Source organism: Myotis davidii, unplaced genomic scaffold (assembly GCF_000327345.1).
Source record: "Myotis davidii unplaced genomic scaffold, ASM32734v1 scaffold582, whole genome shotgun sequence".
Taxonomy (NCBI): domain Eukaryota; kingdom Metazoa; phylum Chordata; class Mammalia; order Chiroptera; family Vespertilionidae; genus Myotis; species Myotis davidii.
In genome coordinates, this window is record NW_006294113.1 from 750,079 (window position 1) to 767,256 (window position 17,178).

At 34.7% G+C, this 17,178-nt stretch overlaps 1 protein-coding gene across 6 annotated transcripts in view; it reads left to right on the plus strand.

Moving 5' to 3' along the window:
- CNOT2 (CCR4-NOT transcription complex subunit 2) overlaps nucleotides 1–17,178 on the plus strand; it is a 131,660-nt gene that overhangs the window by 5,187 nt on the left and 109,295 nt on the right. For 2 of the 6 annotated variants that reach the window (XM_015566837.1, XM_015566840.1), the window contains exons 1-2: nucleotides 1,303–1,313; nucleotides 17,099–17,107. The exons of the other annotated variants lie outside the window; for them this stretch is intronic. The gene's annotated coding sequence lies outside the window, so the exon portion shown is untranslated. Of the gene's footprint in view, nucleotides 1–1,302; nucleotides 1,314–17,098; nucleotides 17,108–17,178 lie in introns of those variants that run through there. 6 annotated transcript variants of the gene reach the window in all.

Consider the following 17,178-nt stretch of genomic DNA (forward strand, 5'->3'; position numbering starts at 1 on the left):
TGGAACTAATAAAATGGTTTGTAATATTTTTTTTTGTAAGACCCATAACTTATATAATATGGAAATGCAAAATGAATTATCTAGGAGGGAAAAGAAAATTTCCCTTTTCTGAATACACTTTAATGTGTTATATATGCTTAGATTCAGGATCCAAGTCTGTTTATATACGAGATATTTTGGACATGTTTGCAACTTACTATGAAAGTGTTCCTCTCTTTTTTTTTCTTTCAGGTGAATGTATTTACGTGTGTATGGGGGAGGGATATTTTTACTATCTCTTCTCTGTTGTTTTACAGACTTCTTATTCTTCAAAACTATATTCAGGTGTCGCTTTCTTTTTTATACATTCATATGAATTTATTTTTTATTGTTTAAAGTATTGGTGTCGCTTTCTTAATGAAAATTTAGCTGGCCCCCATACTGTTTTTATTGAACATGTCATACCGTATTATAATTTACTACCCAACCCCATTATCCACTATAACCTCCACTGGACTGTAAGCACCTAAGAGGTAGGACTTGTCCTGTTTATCTTTACATTTCTAGTATTTTCTCTAGTGCACAGTGCTTAGTAGGTATCGATAAAGTGCAATAAACAGAACAGGTGCCAGATTGTCCTTTGACACTTAATGCTGTCAGAGTGCTCTGCTTCCCAATCTACATATCAGACTGGTTGGAAGGGGATGGGAGAAGGCCATCCTACATTCCTTCACTTCTTTGAGTCCTTACAGTTTTGTTTCTAAATTATCTATGGAAAAGAGATAACCAGCTTCTTAGAGAAATGTGTGTACAGTGCGTGCAGGACTAAGGGAAGGATGTTAGTAATAAAGTGCTTCTGGCAGAGTGTTTAGATCTATATATCTTACTGTATTTTGTATGGCTAAGGTCACTAACATCATTGGTTGAAGGAGATATTTTGTATTTATAGTTACATGGTGACATATATTTACCATTGCTTAATCATGCTCATATATAATATATATGCTATTTTAACTTTCTAAAATCTGAGAAATTGCAGTTCGAGATAAACCTGGCCTTTAAGAGTTTGAATAAGAGATTATACACCAGTTTTATCCCTCCCTCCCTTTTTTTGAGATATAGAAATCAAAACAGGGTAATGACTCCGAGTTGTATTTAGAGGAGATGCTAACATTTAACTTAGATTTTAGAAATCATGCTTTTTGTTTATTTGCTTATATATTTTTCAGAAACTTTATAATTACTAAAAGCTGCTAAAGATACAGAGGGTATTTATTATTATTTTTTAATTTTTTAATTTTTCAGAGAAGAGAGAGAGAGAAACACATTGGTCAGTGGCCTCCCACATGCGCCCCAACTAGGGATGGAACCTGCAACCTAGGTATGTGTCCTGACTGGGAATTGAACCCACAACCTTTTGGTGTACGTGATAACGCTCAACCACTGAGCCACCCAGCCAGGGCAAGAGGGTATATTTTTTAAAATAGAACTCGATTCATTACTCAGGAGGCCAATCCTTTCTCTTTTTGCTGAATTGAAGTATCTTTTCTGATGTGAGAGTACATAAGAATGCACACTTAGTAAATTTTTACTTTGCCAAGGAATGATAAAATAAGCAAGAGAAAATTATGTGCCTTGGCAGTTTAGGTAGCAATGAGTAGATCTGCTTCCCCCCCCCAAAAAAAAAATTGATACACAGTTTTTTAATTTGTATATTTGGATGTTGAAACATAACTGCATTTTGTTTCAGCATCTGGACAAAATGTAATGACTGATTATGTAATACACTGTATTTGGGAGAGGAACATTTGGTTTTCTGTCATCTGGCAGGAGTGTGTATTTGTATTTTTACATTGTAAATTATAATACTTCTACATAAAATTTTGTATTTAATTTTTAGTTTGTAAAAGTCTTTCATAGATTGGTCAAATAATATTCCATAAGTTTACCATGCCATTCAAAGTACCTGATTCCTTTTGGCTTAATTTTAGTATTTAATATTTTAAAAATGATTTACAGCTTGCAAAATACTTTCCTTCGTCTCAATTTTATATGGTTGTCATTTTGATGTTGATTTTAAAAATAAAGTTAAATTATTATTATTTTTGTTTTGTGTTGTTCATCCTCACCTTGAGGATATTTTTTTCCACTGCTTTTAAAAGAGAGTGGAAGGAAGGGGGGAAAGCGGGGAGAGAGAGAAGAAAGTGAGAGAAAGAAATATAGATGTGAGAGAGACATGTCAATTGGTTGACTGGGCCTGGATGGAACCTTTAACTCAGGTATGTGCCCTTGACCAGTAATTGAACCCAAGACCCTCCTTTACACAGGCTGACATGCTAACCACTGAGCCAGGCTGGCCAGGGCAAAATAAGGTTAAATTTTAACATTAACATAAAGGTCAGACAGTCAAGCTTGATTACTATGACAATTCATAATTGGGAATGAAGGAGGCTATTTTATCCTTAGACTGGACTCAGCATCTAATACCTTTTTCACTCAATGCTACTCTATATGTCGGTGTAAGTAGAAGGTTTGTTTTTGTTTTAACATCGTCTTGCAGATTCAGAATAATTTAATTAAAATAATAACAGGAGTTTGAAAGAGGAGTAATAGGAAATTTTTGTTTAAAGCTTGACTTTCTGGCAAAATACATCAGCTGTTCATATATTTAAAGATATAAAATTTATTAAGAAACACCAAGACTTTAAGTAATAATTCTGTTGTAATGACAATAGGTAATCACACTCATGCCACATTTTCTAAATTTACTTATTGCCCAATTATTTTGCAGGAGGATTATGTGCTGAGCAGATATGCCTTGAGGTTTGCCTTGATTTAATGCACAGAGTAGTGCTTCAGGAGTGGAGTTTTTATAATTTTATGTGTGAGCATGTCTGTTTTTAGATTAAAAAAAATTGGGCTGTAACCTTTCTAATCTATACACATTTGTGAGAAATTATAGATAGACTCATAGACATGTCAAGCCAAACTTTGTTTGAAGTCTATAGCAAAACTACTTAACCTGGCAGCAGAGATAGCAGTTTTCAAAGTGTTTAAATTTGATGTACAGTCATAGGCTACATTATGTCATTTTGGTCAATGATGGACTGCATATGCAGCAGTGATCCCGTAAGATTATTATGAAACTGAAAAATTCCCACACAAATCCTGAATTCATAGCACAGCACATTACATCACGTGGTGATGCTGGTAGTCATATAAAAGTATAGCACATACATCTACAGCAGTGAGCAACAATAGGTTTACAGTTCATATGGAAATAATATAATAGTAAATAATGCAAGAATAAACTTTTCCATGTACTCAACTACATGAAACCTATTTTTGCCCCAACCCTGTAGGTACAATACATAATACTTAATAATAACTGTGTTAGTGGTTTGTATATTTACTGTATTACACTTTTTATCATTATTTTAGAGTTACTCTTTCTACTTATAGAAAAAGTTTGCTGTAAAATAGTGTGCCATGTTATGCCAGCAGTAGTCTCATGTTTATTGAATCTTTTCATTGCATTATTTTCTCTTGTGTTTGATTTAATGTTGCATTGTTTTGTACATTAAGGTGCTATATGGGTTTGTAGGCTAGGAACAGTAGGCTATATGCCATCTAGCCTAAGTTTGTACTAGACTATACCATCCAGGTTTGTGTAATTACACTCTGTAATCTCACAAAGATAATAGCCTAATGAGGCATTTCTCATAATGTATCTTTTTGTTAAGACACACATGATTGTATAATACGCTTTTTTGTTCTGTATGTGTGTAAATCACACATTCTAAAATAGATTTGTGTATCCTATATAATAAAAGGATCATATGCAAATTGACCCTAACAGCGGAACAGCCAGAACAACCGGTTGCTATGACACGCACTGACCACCAGTGGCAGACGCCCAACGCAGGAGCTCCCCCCTGGTGGTCAGTGTGCTCCCACAGGGGGAGCTCTGCTCAGCCATAAGCCGAGCTGATGGCTGTGAGCTCAGCGGCTGTGGTGGGAGCCTCTCCCGCCTCCTTGGTAGTGCTAAAGATGTCCAACTGACTGCTTAGCCATCAGTCGGACATCCCTTGAGGGCTCCCAGGCTGCCAGAGAGATGTCTGATTGCCAGCCCAGGGAACAGGCCTAGCTGGCAGGTGGACATCCCTGGAGGGGTCCCAGACTGTGAGAGGGCGTAGGCTGAGCTGAGGGACTCCCCTAGTGCACAAATTTTCATGCACCAGGCCTCTAGTGTATATATATATATATATGTGTGTATATATATATATATAACAGTTACAGTCCAGTGCTTCAGGGAATTTGACCTCTTAGGGTATTTTATTTTATTTTAATATATTTTATTGATTTTTTACAGAGAAGAAGGGAGAGAGACGGAGAGATAGAGTTAGAAACATCAATCAGCTGCCTCCTGCACACCCACCACTGGGGATGTGCCCGCAACCCAGGTACATGCCCTTGACCGGAATCAAACCTGGGACCTTTCAGTCCACAAGCCGACGCTCTATCCACTGAGCCAAACCGGTTTCGGCTCTTAGGGTATTTTAAAGCATAGCTTGAAACCACTGGACTTGGTCTCTAAGGTCACTTCCAACCTAAAATCTGTGTTTTTAAAAAAGAGTTCTTTCTGCAGATGCAAACTTTATAGAATTTACTTGTTTTTTTAGTAGCATTTGGGTACAAATTGTTTAAATTTTAGGTTCTACTGGTTGGTTGTTAGAATTCTAGCTGTTTCCAACTAAATCCTTTAGTAATTGTTTATTCTCTTGTGGGCATTTTGCTTGTGCTGGGTATATATGATAGTGAATAAGACAAGTCTGCTTTCATGGAGCTAATATATCTTAGAGGGGGGGATATAACATAAACATGCAAACAACTAAACAGTTTTAGATAGTGATAATTACGATGAAGAAAGTAAAGCAGATAAGAGTATAGCAGTTGATTAGGGCTGAAGGATGAGACTATTTTAAGTAGGGTAATGGGGGAAGACCTCTCTAGAGATTTCATTTGAGCAGAAACCTAAAAAGGAGAAAACCATGCAAAAATCTGGGTGATTGTTTTCCAGGCAGAAAAAATAGAAGGCTCCGAGAGGGGGTCAAGTTTTGCATGTTTGATGATAAGTTGTTTTATAAACAGTTACTTAATGCTTTCTACTGAAATAGGAGTCAATTGTAAAGGGGAAAAAGAAAGATGATTAAGACATAATTCTTGTCTTAAAACTGCTGAAAATATTTTGGTGGATCCAATAATTCGTAATAAATTTTATGAGAGCTATAGGGAGGAGGGAATATTTTTCATTTAGAGTCTATAAAAATGTTTTCCGGATCCGGTGGAATTGGGGTCTTAGTGGAAAATTATAAAGAAGAACAAACTAAAACTTTGCATAGACTTATAAAACCTTTTTTAAGAGTTTTTTTTTTTTAGTTTTGCCAAGTTTTAGATAGTAGCTTTTTTCTTAGAAATTGATTAGTAATGATTTTCATGTTCGATCAGATTTCTTTGAACAGTCCAATAAATGTTACTGTTGCCATGCACTATTACAGGTGCGCTGAATAATTCTTCACGTTTACTTTTTAAGGTGCATGCTGTGGATACGTATGCTAGAATAGAGCGGTCTTGCTTGAGAGAGTTAATGTGTTGATTTTAGGGAAGTGGCCTTTGAACTGGGTTTGTAAGGATGATTTGGAGTTCACTAGGTTGGTGAATGTACAGAATCAGCATTGCATATAAAAAAAGCCTCAGAGAATATACTGGACTTGGAGAATGGTTAAGTAATTTGCTCTAATTTTTTTTCTTTGTGTTTTTTGTTGATAATCCTCGCCTGAGGATATTTTTTCTTGTTGATTTTTGGAGAGAGTGGATGGAGGGGTGGAGAGGGAGAGAGAGAGACAGAGGGATTGGTTGCCTCCTGCACATGCCCCAATTAGGTCCAGGATTGAACCTGGAACCCAGGTACATGCCCTGAACTAGGAATCAAATAGGAGTCAAACCTTGACCATTTGGTTCTCTGGCTGCCGCTCTAACCACTGAATACATTGGCCAGTGCTTTTTGCTAAATTCTTGATGGAGTTCTGAGACCTCATGAAAAGTTGGTTGAAGGAATGGACTTGCCATAGTGTGACACACTTTCTTAAAGTATGAGTAATAACCAAATTTTTATTTTAACAATTCACGTGATAATCAAATTTGTCCTTCAGGGGCAGATTTTAGATTCCAGAGTTGACTTATAATTAAAATTCAAGCTTGATGATGTAATATAGTGTATTTGTGAAATTCTTGAAGAATTATTTTCTCTCCATTAGTGAGTATTTTGTATTCATATTGGCAGGGTTTTTATTTATTTATTTATTTAACTGTATAATTTCGAAACTTTCGTTTCTGTTTTCCAGAGAACTTGTTACATATATACACCAGTGCTATTAGTTCAAAGTTTTACATTAATGGGTGGAATTCATTACATAAGTTACAGGGCAGGCAAATTTTGAATGTTGTTATTTGACATTATTTGTAGACTTGAGATTTAACATTACTTGGGTAAATTAGAATAATACCAAAAACTCTAAATTAATGACATAATCGTTCATAGGAGCTGATACTTATATATTACTAAAAGTGCTTATTTTGCAGTGCCAAGGTGTGTATGTGTTATTCCCAATACTATATAACCCAGCGGTTCTCAGCCTGAGGGTCGCGACCCCTTTGGGGGTCGAACGACCCTTTCACAGGGGTCGCCTAAGACCATCGGAAAACACATATATAGTTACATATTGGTTTTGTGATTAATCACTATGCTTGAATTATGCTCAGTTTGTAACAATGAAAATACATCCTGCATATCAGATATTTACATTACGATTCATAACAGTAGCAAAATTACAGTTATGAAGTAGCAACGAAAATAATTTTATGGTTGGGGTCACCACAACATGAGGAACTGTATTAAAGGGTCGCGGCATTAGGAAGGTTGAGAACCACTGAATAACCCTTAGTTATGCATTTATTTTAGGTTGCTAGCATTATTTGTTAATTCTGACATACAAAAAAAAGAACCCAAATGCATGTTTTTAAGTGGAAGGAATTGATTCCTTAAGAATGCAGTTTGAGCAAATTACTACTTTGAATAGCATGCATTATATAGCATTTTTTTTACTAGAAAAAGTAAATGATTCTATCGTGATGACTTGGAGTTGCCCAGCTTGCCTAATTGTCTATGTTCCTTTTTGACTTAACAAAATGGAGCTACTTATAACTATTTCCTATTAAAGAGAGTTATATTGTGTTGGAATTTTACATGATGTTCAAGTCTTTGGTAACAGCTATGGAATTGGAATTACCGTTGTACTGCTTTTAATTAGCTATGTGACTTATCTTTTTTAAACTTAAGTGTTCTCATTCAAAAATGTGGATAAACAACAATACTTACCTCATAGAGTTGACTTAAGGAGTAAAAGGCTTTTGTGGGTTGTGTGAGGTTTTCTTTTTTCTTTTTCTTTCTTTTTCTTTTTTTTTTTTGAGTGGGACTTGCTACGTAAAGATGAGCTTCTGAGGCAAATGAGAATTAGCCACAATTTATTTCATAGAGGGCACTGTGCTCTTTTTGTTCCAAGTTTGTAAATGTAAACAAGACGGATGCAGGTTTGTTCTTAAGTATCTAGGAATTTTGTTTAGATGACATTGTGTTAAGTACTATGTGTAGTATTTTGAGTAACATAAATACACCTTAACATTACTCTCGTGGCACGTAAGAGGCATTTAACAACCTAATGGGTAGAGCATTGGCTTGGGATTCAGTCAGACTTGTGTCAACCAGTTACAACCTGAGTTATGTTGCATTATGGATAGCAAGTTTGGTTTTTTTTCTATGCCTCTTTTCCGTATCCTTAAATGAATACACTATCTCCTTTTAGGCTCTTCAGAGAGTTAAATACAATCATATAAAACACCTGTAAAATAGTGTTTTAGCACTCTTGGTTCCCATCTCTTTTCCTTTATGCAGAGGAAATATACCAAAATTCTGGAGGAAGTTTAGAGGAAATTCTTAACATAGCTCCTATCACTTAATTTTTGAAAGTTGAGAAAGTTGGGTCATTTATTTACATTTGAGTATATACTCATTTTAAATGAAGAAATACTATATTATTTTGGAAAGACACCATACTTGGATTCAGAAAATGGGTTTTATTTAGACTCCATGAATTTATTAGCTATGTCCCTGGGCACATCTGTTAATATTTAAGGACCTCAGCTTTTTAGTCATTTATACCTCATAGTGTTCCTGATGATAATTGAAGTAATGAAAGTAAAAGTGCTTGGTTAACTGTAAATTATGTGAGAGTGTTATGGTGATGATGCCTTATTATTAGTGGTTGTAATGAAACTAGTAGTTTCTTAAGTTGTGTGATTCATTTATTCATTTTTTACCTTGTGCTACTGCTGCATTTATGTGGTTTGCGCTTTATTAAATTAAATATCTGGCTTATTGGGTTTGGGGGAGGGGAGATGTGAAGAGGGAGAAAATGATTCTGCTATGATCATCAGAATAGACCAATTGATACTGATATTTTTGCTTGCTGAAGTCCTGATATTTTCTGTGTAATATATATAGATAGGAATAGCAGGAAGTTGGCCTCATCTTCATTCGGTCATTAGGATGAAAGATTGTAAATATTCCTTGGGTTCTTCCAAATTTTTGTAGCGGTATTTGTGTGCTTTCTCTTTATCATTCTTATCCAGACATTTTTCTTGACATCATTCCTATTTTTCCTTACAAATGAAATTAATTTGTAATTTATAATTAGAGTATTGAGAATGTCAGTGCAATAGTTTGAAAATATTCTTTGTACTTTGCTTATGTAATGTGAATAACTTTCACTGTTTTTTTCCCCCTCCCTTAAATCTCTTAAGATCTCATGCCTACTGAACCTTTTGAAGCATTAAAGTACATACCATATTAGGAAAGCAGACTAGTATACTAAGTAGCTGCAGTAGCAAAGTAAGGAAAGTGAATCACAGAGTGATGAATTTGGAAAATGATTGTTGTACATTGAAGGAACCCTTATAAAATCTAGTTACTGATATGTGCTTGTTAAGTCTGCTGATTAATCTCGTATTATTAAAAAGCTGCTTTCACATAAAATGCTCTTTTCTGTTTATACTTTCACATACTAAAACTCTAGAAACTAGAATTGTGCTACCCTGAATCCTCAGATTGTTTCTCCATTTTTTTTCATATTAACTAAGGCAAATAATTTAAAATATAATAAAGACAACTCACTCATACCAGTAAACTTATTTATAAAACTTACACTTACAATATAAAACTTGTAAACTTCTAGGAGATCTGCATATCCTGGTCACGATATGCCCCTTTGTAATTTTTGATGATTTTAATAATGATTGTCAGGGACGGCAGTATGCTCATGTGTCAAATGTGATTTATGTTCATTATGTTTACTGTTTCTAAGAAAAGGCTAATTTTTTAACACATTTGGAAAAGGTTTAATAATAAAGGCTTTTTGCTGATATTAACAAGAAGTAACTAGAGAATTCATTCTTCAGAATAGTCTACATCCTAAACTGTATAGTTAAATGGCTTTTATTTTTAATTGTATATGCCAGCCTTGGGCAAATGTACTTGCTAAAATCTTAAGCCATGGCAAATATACATATTTTCGCTTTTACAAAATTGACTGTTGGTTTTAATACTATTTCAGAAAAAGTTTATCTTTATTTCTAATATTTCAATTAGCACAGAAAAAGAGGTTACGTTACTTTGATTTCTAGCATTATTCAGTTTTAGTCTTCATTCTATCACTGGATCATATTATAGAGATCAAATCAGTCATACTCACTGATGTGTATTTGAAGCCTCATATAGGGACTGGCAAGTATTTGTTGAATGTATGAAAGGTTATTTTCCAAAGCTTTTAATATTTACTTGCTTTTTTCTTATACCAAGGCTGTGCCAGTTTACATTTTCACCAGTTATGTGTGAATTGTCTTTTTCATTTTATTGTCAATGGCACTGATTACAGTTGTGTGGAAAAAATCCTGAATTTTAAAAATGTAAGCTTATAACTTGAAGATTTTGTATTTTTTTTCTGAATAGTGAATATTTTTTATTATTTTGTGTTCTATGTGTTTTCTGTTTAAAGCTTTTATTTTAATAAGAATAAAATGACAGTTATCCTGATTCTGGTCCCCTCCCAAATCATTCTTTTTCCTTAGGGTGGGGGGGAGTTTAATATCACACAAATATGAAGTGAGATTAACATAAAGAAGTACTACACCAAAATTGAGCACAAAGCAGGTCAGATTGGATAAAATAACAATGTAAATGGTTAAGAGGATTTTTGCCTAATTTAATTTACTGTATCAACACTAAAAAATGTAGCTAAGATGTTATGTTAAATGTTAAATTGGATTTATTTTTTTACCATTTTCTTAAGCATATGCTTAAGAGGCCTTCAATTTGATATTCATGGATGAATTTGAAAAGAATAAGATGTTTGCTAATGGGGGGGTATACAAAATAATGTTAAAGTACTGTATTAGGTACTTTCTATATGTTAGTTATTCATTCGACAATTATTTAACTTCTATGTACCAGGTACTGTTCTAAGAAAATGTAGAGTGTACAGAGTAAGAAATAAAAGATGGTATGGCAGATAGTGGTAAGGGTATAGAGAAAAGAGACCAAGGGAGTATGAAGTATATACACCAAGCATGTCAAACTCAAAGACTAACATGAGCCAAATAAACAAGGTTTAAGTTTATGTGAGCTGCAAAAAAAACCAGTTTCAATTTTCATAGAAACGTAGATTTATTTTGATAGAGACATGCTGAATACAAAGGGCTGAAATAAATGAGTAATCGTGAACATAAAATAATAGAACATTTTTATTTTTTTTAATCTCTAAATTCTTTATTAGTTAAGGAATTACAAATGTGCAAACATTTTAATAAAAATTAATATTTTTTCTTGAATATTAACTTACCAGACACTGAATAATTGCACAAATTAATAAGCGTAACGCAAATAAATCTATTTTTCTTGTTCTCCAAAAGCAAAATATTTCCTGTTGTGCACACCAAACAAGGCAGTCCAAGACTAATGACGTGGCAATTAGCTGATAAAATATTTGTTGCTACTATTAGTGAAGAGAAATGGTGCGCCTGCGCATAAGGGAAATGAATGCAACACGATTATAGTAATCAGTCATTAGTGAACGTTATAGTTCGTTAATGATTATATATAACAGGATATTGTAAAAAACGAAATTTTTATTAAAACGTTTCTTACATACCATTGTATTGGCTGGGCTGCAAAAATATTCGTTGTGGCCCACAGGCCACGAATTTGACATGCTTGATATACACAGTGTGGCAAAAGTAGGTTTATAGTTATTAATATGTAAAATAACACAATAATTAATAATACAAGAATAAACCGTGTTTCACATACTTAAGCCTACTTTTGCCCCACCCTGTATATGAGATCCAGATTTAAATTGGCTGGTCATGGAATTTCTCCTCTAGAGGGTGATTGTGTACGACTGTGGTGAGGGAGCAATTCTGTGCATATCTGGGAGAAAGGGGTTCCAAGAAGGGAAGACAGCCAAGAGCAAATGTCCATGAGAGAGAGTGTCATAGGATTTGATATCTTATGATTGGAAAATCACAAGGAAGTCTATGTGGCTGGAGTGAAATGGGAAAGAAGGGGAGATGGGTATAGAAAAGGAGGTAGGGGGCGAGAAGCAAGTCAGGAAAGATTTTATAAGCCATCACAAGGACTTTGACTTTTGCTCCGAGTAAAGTAATCTCATATATACTCTTCACAATTGTTATACAAAGTTAGCCAAATTCTTCCCATTTTAATAAATGTTGTATAGAATAACTTGTGCAAATAACTTCTCCAAGGTCATATAGCTAATGAGTGGCAGAATGAAGATTTTTTTTTAGGTCTTTGACTTCATAGCTTGTGATATATGTGTGTGTGTGTGTTTCATTACATTATTATTCTTGCTCAAGCCTACTTCTAGAGATTTTACTTTTTTTTTTTTCCTTAAACCAGGATCGGTAGTGTGGAGCCAGGGTGAGTTCATTCACTTGTGTATGACTCAGGGGCGGGGTGAGGGCGGAAGACTCAGAAAACAATTATCTTACTGCAGTATTCATTCAGGTATTTTACATTATACTAGTGTCCCAGTGCATGGATTTGTGCACATTGAAAGGAAATTAATTAGAAGAAATATTTTAATATCGCTCTTCACCTCTTGCTAATGAAAAGAAAATAGGATTCTACCACGTCTCCTCTCTACCTGCTCCAGGACTTCTGTGAGGATCAAATGAGATGAGGCACGGGAAAACCCTTCACAGACATTTGGTTAAAGTGTGAGATGTTTGCACCTGGCTATGAAGCAAGTCCTGTTACTTGGCTGAAGAAACTCCAAGGATGCTAGTCACTAAGGCGTTGCTTATGTGACGGCATTACCTGGCGCCCACAGCCACTGTTTCTGGGCTGAGCTGGGCTATGGGCCGCATTTTGTGTCATGGGGTCTTGCTCCGGGCTGGTGGCGGGCCTGTGTCGCACTTGAGGGAAGCTGAGTGTTGGTTTGTTGGTGCCAGGTCTGTGGTGCCGTTTATTTTTAAATGGCCAGTGCGCATCATGGCAGCTCCTGCATTGAGTGCCCCCTGGTGGTCATAGCTACAGGTCGGACTGACAGACACTTAGCCTTTTATATATATAGATATCATGTTTTTAAACATGCTAGTTTTGACCCACTGGTTGATTTTATGGCCCACTATTAGAGTTTGTAGTTTGAAAATCACTGCACTATGTTTCTTTTGCAATGCCAGAAGTCACCAGGTTTATCAACTGCTCTGAGTTATGATACTGAGAGTGGCAGCTTTCTTTACTTAGGACTAGTTCTTTAGTTGAGAAGATATAATTCAATTACTAGATTATAAAAAGTATGTAAATAACATTTGAAAGTTCATATATGATTTAAATTCCTTGCAGAAAAACTCCAACTTAGTAAGGAAACTTTAATTTGGTAATAAGAGGGCAGGGCAGTGGTTGTCTACATGGTTTCTTTTTAATTCTTACTAATTTTAGAGAGAGTAGAAGGGGTGGGGTAAGGGGGAGAGAGACAAACAGACATCATTTTGTTGTTTTACTTATTTATGCATTCATTGATTGATTCTTGTATGTGTCCTCACCAAGTGTTGACCCCACAACCTTGGCATATTGAGACCAACCAACTGAGCTACCCGGTCAGTGTGATTTCACCTTTCTCTTTCTGTCTGTCTGTTTATCTATCTATTACATATCTATCTTGATTTTAGAGGGAGAGGAGGGAGGGCGGAGAGAGAGAAAAACATCGAGTTGCCTCTAATACCATGTCGACCAGGGATCAAACCCACAACCTGGGCATGTGTCCTCCCCATAATGGAATCAACTACTTTTTGGTGCATGGGACGATGCTCAACAGAGTCACACCGACCAAGGCCACCTTCATTTTTGAAGGATACTTTTGTTCCATCTAGAATTCTGAGTTGACAGTTCTTTTCTTGGTAGGTTTGAGTAGTAGCAACAACCTTCTTTATGCTGTTCACAGACTCTCCAGTTTTTCACAGTCCCTGCTTTCTGTTTCCTTGACATTGATACCAACTGTTATTTGAAACCAACACCTTACTATTGCACTTCTTATCGTAGATCAGGAGGAAAGTAAAATTTTCACCTTACCCATGTCTCTATAAAGTGGAAAAAAAAACAGATGAAGGTGCATGTTTTAAGAAAAATGGGAGAGACCCGCTTATTTTAATAACATTGGTAATATTCAGATGTTTGGAATGTTTCTATGGATTCAGTATGCAAAGAAAGTCTCACCTATTTGTTTTCTGACGTCTTTTTCAGCATTTGAATTGGCATGTCATGCTATAGAATTCATTTTCAAAATGTTTTAACACCTCAACCCATCGTTTTCTTTTTCAAACTAGCTCTTTCTGTGTAATTTCTTTGTTTCCCTAATAACCTTTTGGCATCTATTTGCAGAGTTGTCTCTGTCCTCTTCTGCTTTCTTATAGCCAAATCACATCTAAGTTGATTTAGCTTTGTATTATGAGCCAAAAATTTGGATTCTGTTTTCTCTGGTTCTATCACTACTAAGCTTGTGAGTGACCTTGAACAAGGCACTTGCTTCCACCAGACCACAATGTGATCTGAGGCTTTTTCCAGTTCTTAAAGTACTGTGCTTTCTGTTAACCCTCTACAAACAACCTAACCCATGAGCTGATAGTCTAATCCAGGTGTTCTTACCCTGTCTTGGGTCATGATCCCCTTAGGTTTTCTGGTGATGCATGTAGACCCCTTCTCAAAATAATATTTTAATTATGCAAAATTAAATACTTATCAAGATACCAATTATATTAGAATACAGTTTTTAAAATATCAAATAAATAAATTCAATAATGTGCATATCAACAGAGTCAAGTGATGCAGTAATTTTTGAACTAGTAATGAGCCTAAATTAAAATTTGAAATTTAGCAACCAAAGTGATATGAAAATATCTGTGGTTTCTACTAGTAACAAAATCACAAGTGCAGGTAATGCCACTATTACATCTTATTTACATTTAAAGAGATACTTAATTTCAATTAGAGATGAATAAAATAAAGACGTGATTATTTTCCTATTCAAATTCATGCACCCTCTGCATTCAATCAATAGACTGGGGATTTGTAGAAGCCAAGTTAAGAACTATTCTTATCAGTCTAACAACACATTCAATTTAGTACCTTTATGTGTTTTAGGTAAACATAAATTATGTTCAATATATATTAAATACATTTTTAGTGAATTAATATTACTATTAAAGATGTGAATATTATTGCCATTTGTAACTTTGTGTTATTTAGTGTTTTATAACTATGGAGAATAATTAGGAAACATGATGTCTGACTCCAGGATACGTACAAATAGAGTTTTTATTTCAGAAATAAATTTTTCAGCTATGTGTTTCTTTTTGTTTTTTGTTGTGTTAGTTTTTTTTTTAATCCTCACCTGAGGATATTTTCCCATTGAATTTTAGATAGAGTGGAAGAGAGGGGGAGAAACACAGAGAGAGAAACGTCAATGAGTGAGAGACACTGCAACCGAGATATGTGCCCTTGACCAGAATCGAACCTAGGACCTTTCAGTACACGGGCCAACACTCTATCCACTGAGCCAGACTGGCTAGGGCCAGGTGTGTGTTTCTTATGGGCTTTTTTCTTTAATTCACCTTTATTTACTACCTGGTATACAGTAGAGCTCATTAAGTATTTTTGGAAGTCATTTTAAAAGTATAATTATTAGTATCAAGGATATTAGGCTGTTTTAATTCTGAATAATTATTTCAAAATATCTGGTGAATTTCTCTTTGAGATAATTTGTCTAGTTAATATTTCTTACAGGTATATACAACTTTTCCTTGTAAGTAGCAAAGTGTTATAGATATCTTTAATATGCACATAATAAAATGGAATTTGGCTGTTACACAAAGCAAATAGTACATTTTGTCTGTATTATGTGAACATTTTGAATTGTGGAATTTTGTCACTATTCTCAATTCATTAGCAGTAAAACAATACATACTGGGGTATAGTTTCTATTCTCTTTACCACTTGACTGGAGTTTAAATTAAATAGACTCATACTTGTTTGACTCTAGGTTTACTCTCATTTTAATTTTTTTCTTACAGTCATATGTCCTAAGTTTTTATAGAACTTATTAGCTGCCCCTCTGCCCACTGTAGACAAATATATATTTGTTATAGACAGAATCTATTATATATACAGAAGTGTGTTTGTGACTAATGTTTTTAACAAACCTCCATTTAAATGACATGTTCTTTCAAATCATTGCTACCAAATCCTGTAGTCCAGAGTATTCTGAGTACTTATAGCAAATGAATAACTAGTTTACTCTTTCTTTTACCTTTTCCCTACCAGGTTAGTTATATGCTCAAGAATCCATTGTTTTCACACAGTGTTAACGTGATTTTTAGTTTAAGTATGATCTAAAATAATGAAATATGAGTGTAGAAAGAACTGTTTTAATGAAAAGCTTTGGAATGGCTTTACAGAAAGTGCTTTAAAAATTACTAAAGCGTTAGTTTTGGATAAGCCTAAAGGTTTAGGAAACTTTTAGTTCAACTGACTAAACAGTAAAGAATATTTATTTTTTCACATATCTGGAGGAATGGCAGTTTTTGTGTTGGTTAATGCAGCAGCTAAGTGATTAGTACCAGGGCCAAATTCTTTCCATCTCTCTGTTATGTCATTGTTAGTGTCAGATTATTCGTAAACTAGCTGTCATCCTGGTTACAAGATGGCTATGCAGGGGGAAAGAGGGATTTCTCCCTCCCCCCCCTTTTTTCTAAATCCTTACCACCAGTTTTCCCCTCATGTCTTATTAACCAGAATTGGTTCAAATGCCGTTTCATAAACCAATTACTGACAAGGATGTGTGTGTGTGTGCGCGCGCGCGTGCGTGTGCGCGTGCGTGCATGCATTATCACTTTGGCTTTGACCAGCATTTCCCCTTAATTCATGTGGGAAAGGTTGAACATCTGGACAACTGTGGTCACAAGGGAAGACTGTTAGGGAGTCATGTCATCTAGGAGTGTCTGCTATAGTGAGACAATTACTTAAAAATAAAACATTTGTAAAAATTCAGAAAGTTTGTGTTATTAAACCCCTTTTAAAATCTTGTTCAACTTAAACCATATCAGTACTAGAAATCTTAAAAGATAGATCATTGATGTGATTTATATAAAAAGATAATGTAAAACACAGTTAGTAATCTTAAACTCAAAGAAAAGGATGGTCCTGCATCAAAACATCAAGGGGAGTAAATGCACATTATATTTTAAAAGTACCAGGTGCCTCGTTAGCGCAGTAGGTAGCGCGTCAGTCTCATAAAAGTATGTATTTTGGGGGAAATTATTTGCAAAGGCATCTTTTAATAAAAATTAACCTTCTAAAGTAAAATAAAATAAACCTGATTATTGATCTTGTTCTTCTAATCATATAAGATGCTTCTGGTGCGGTCCTTTTAAGGAAAATGATGTTTTCATAAAATTAAAGTTAATAAAGAATTTCGTATATTTTATGTGGTTCATTTATTCAACAAAAGAGTA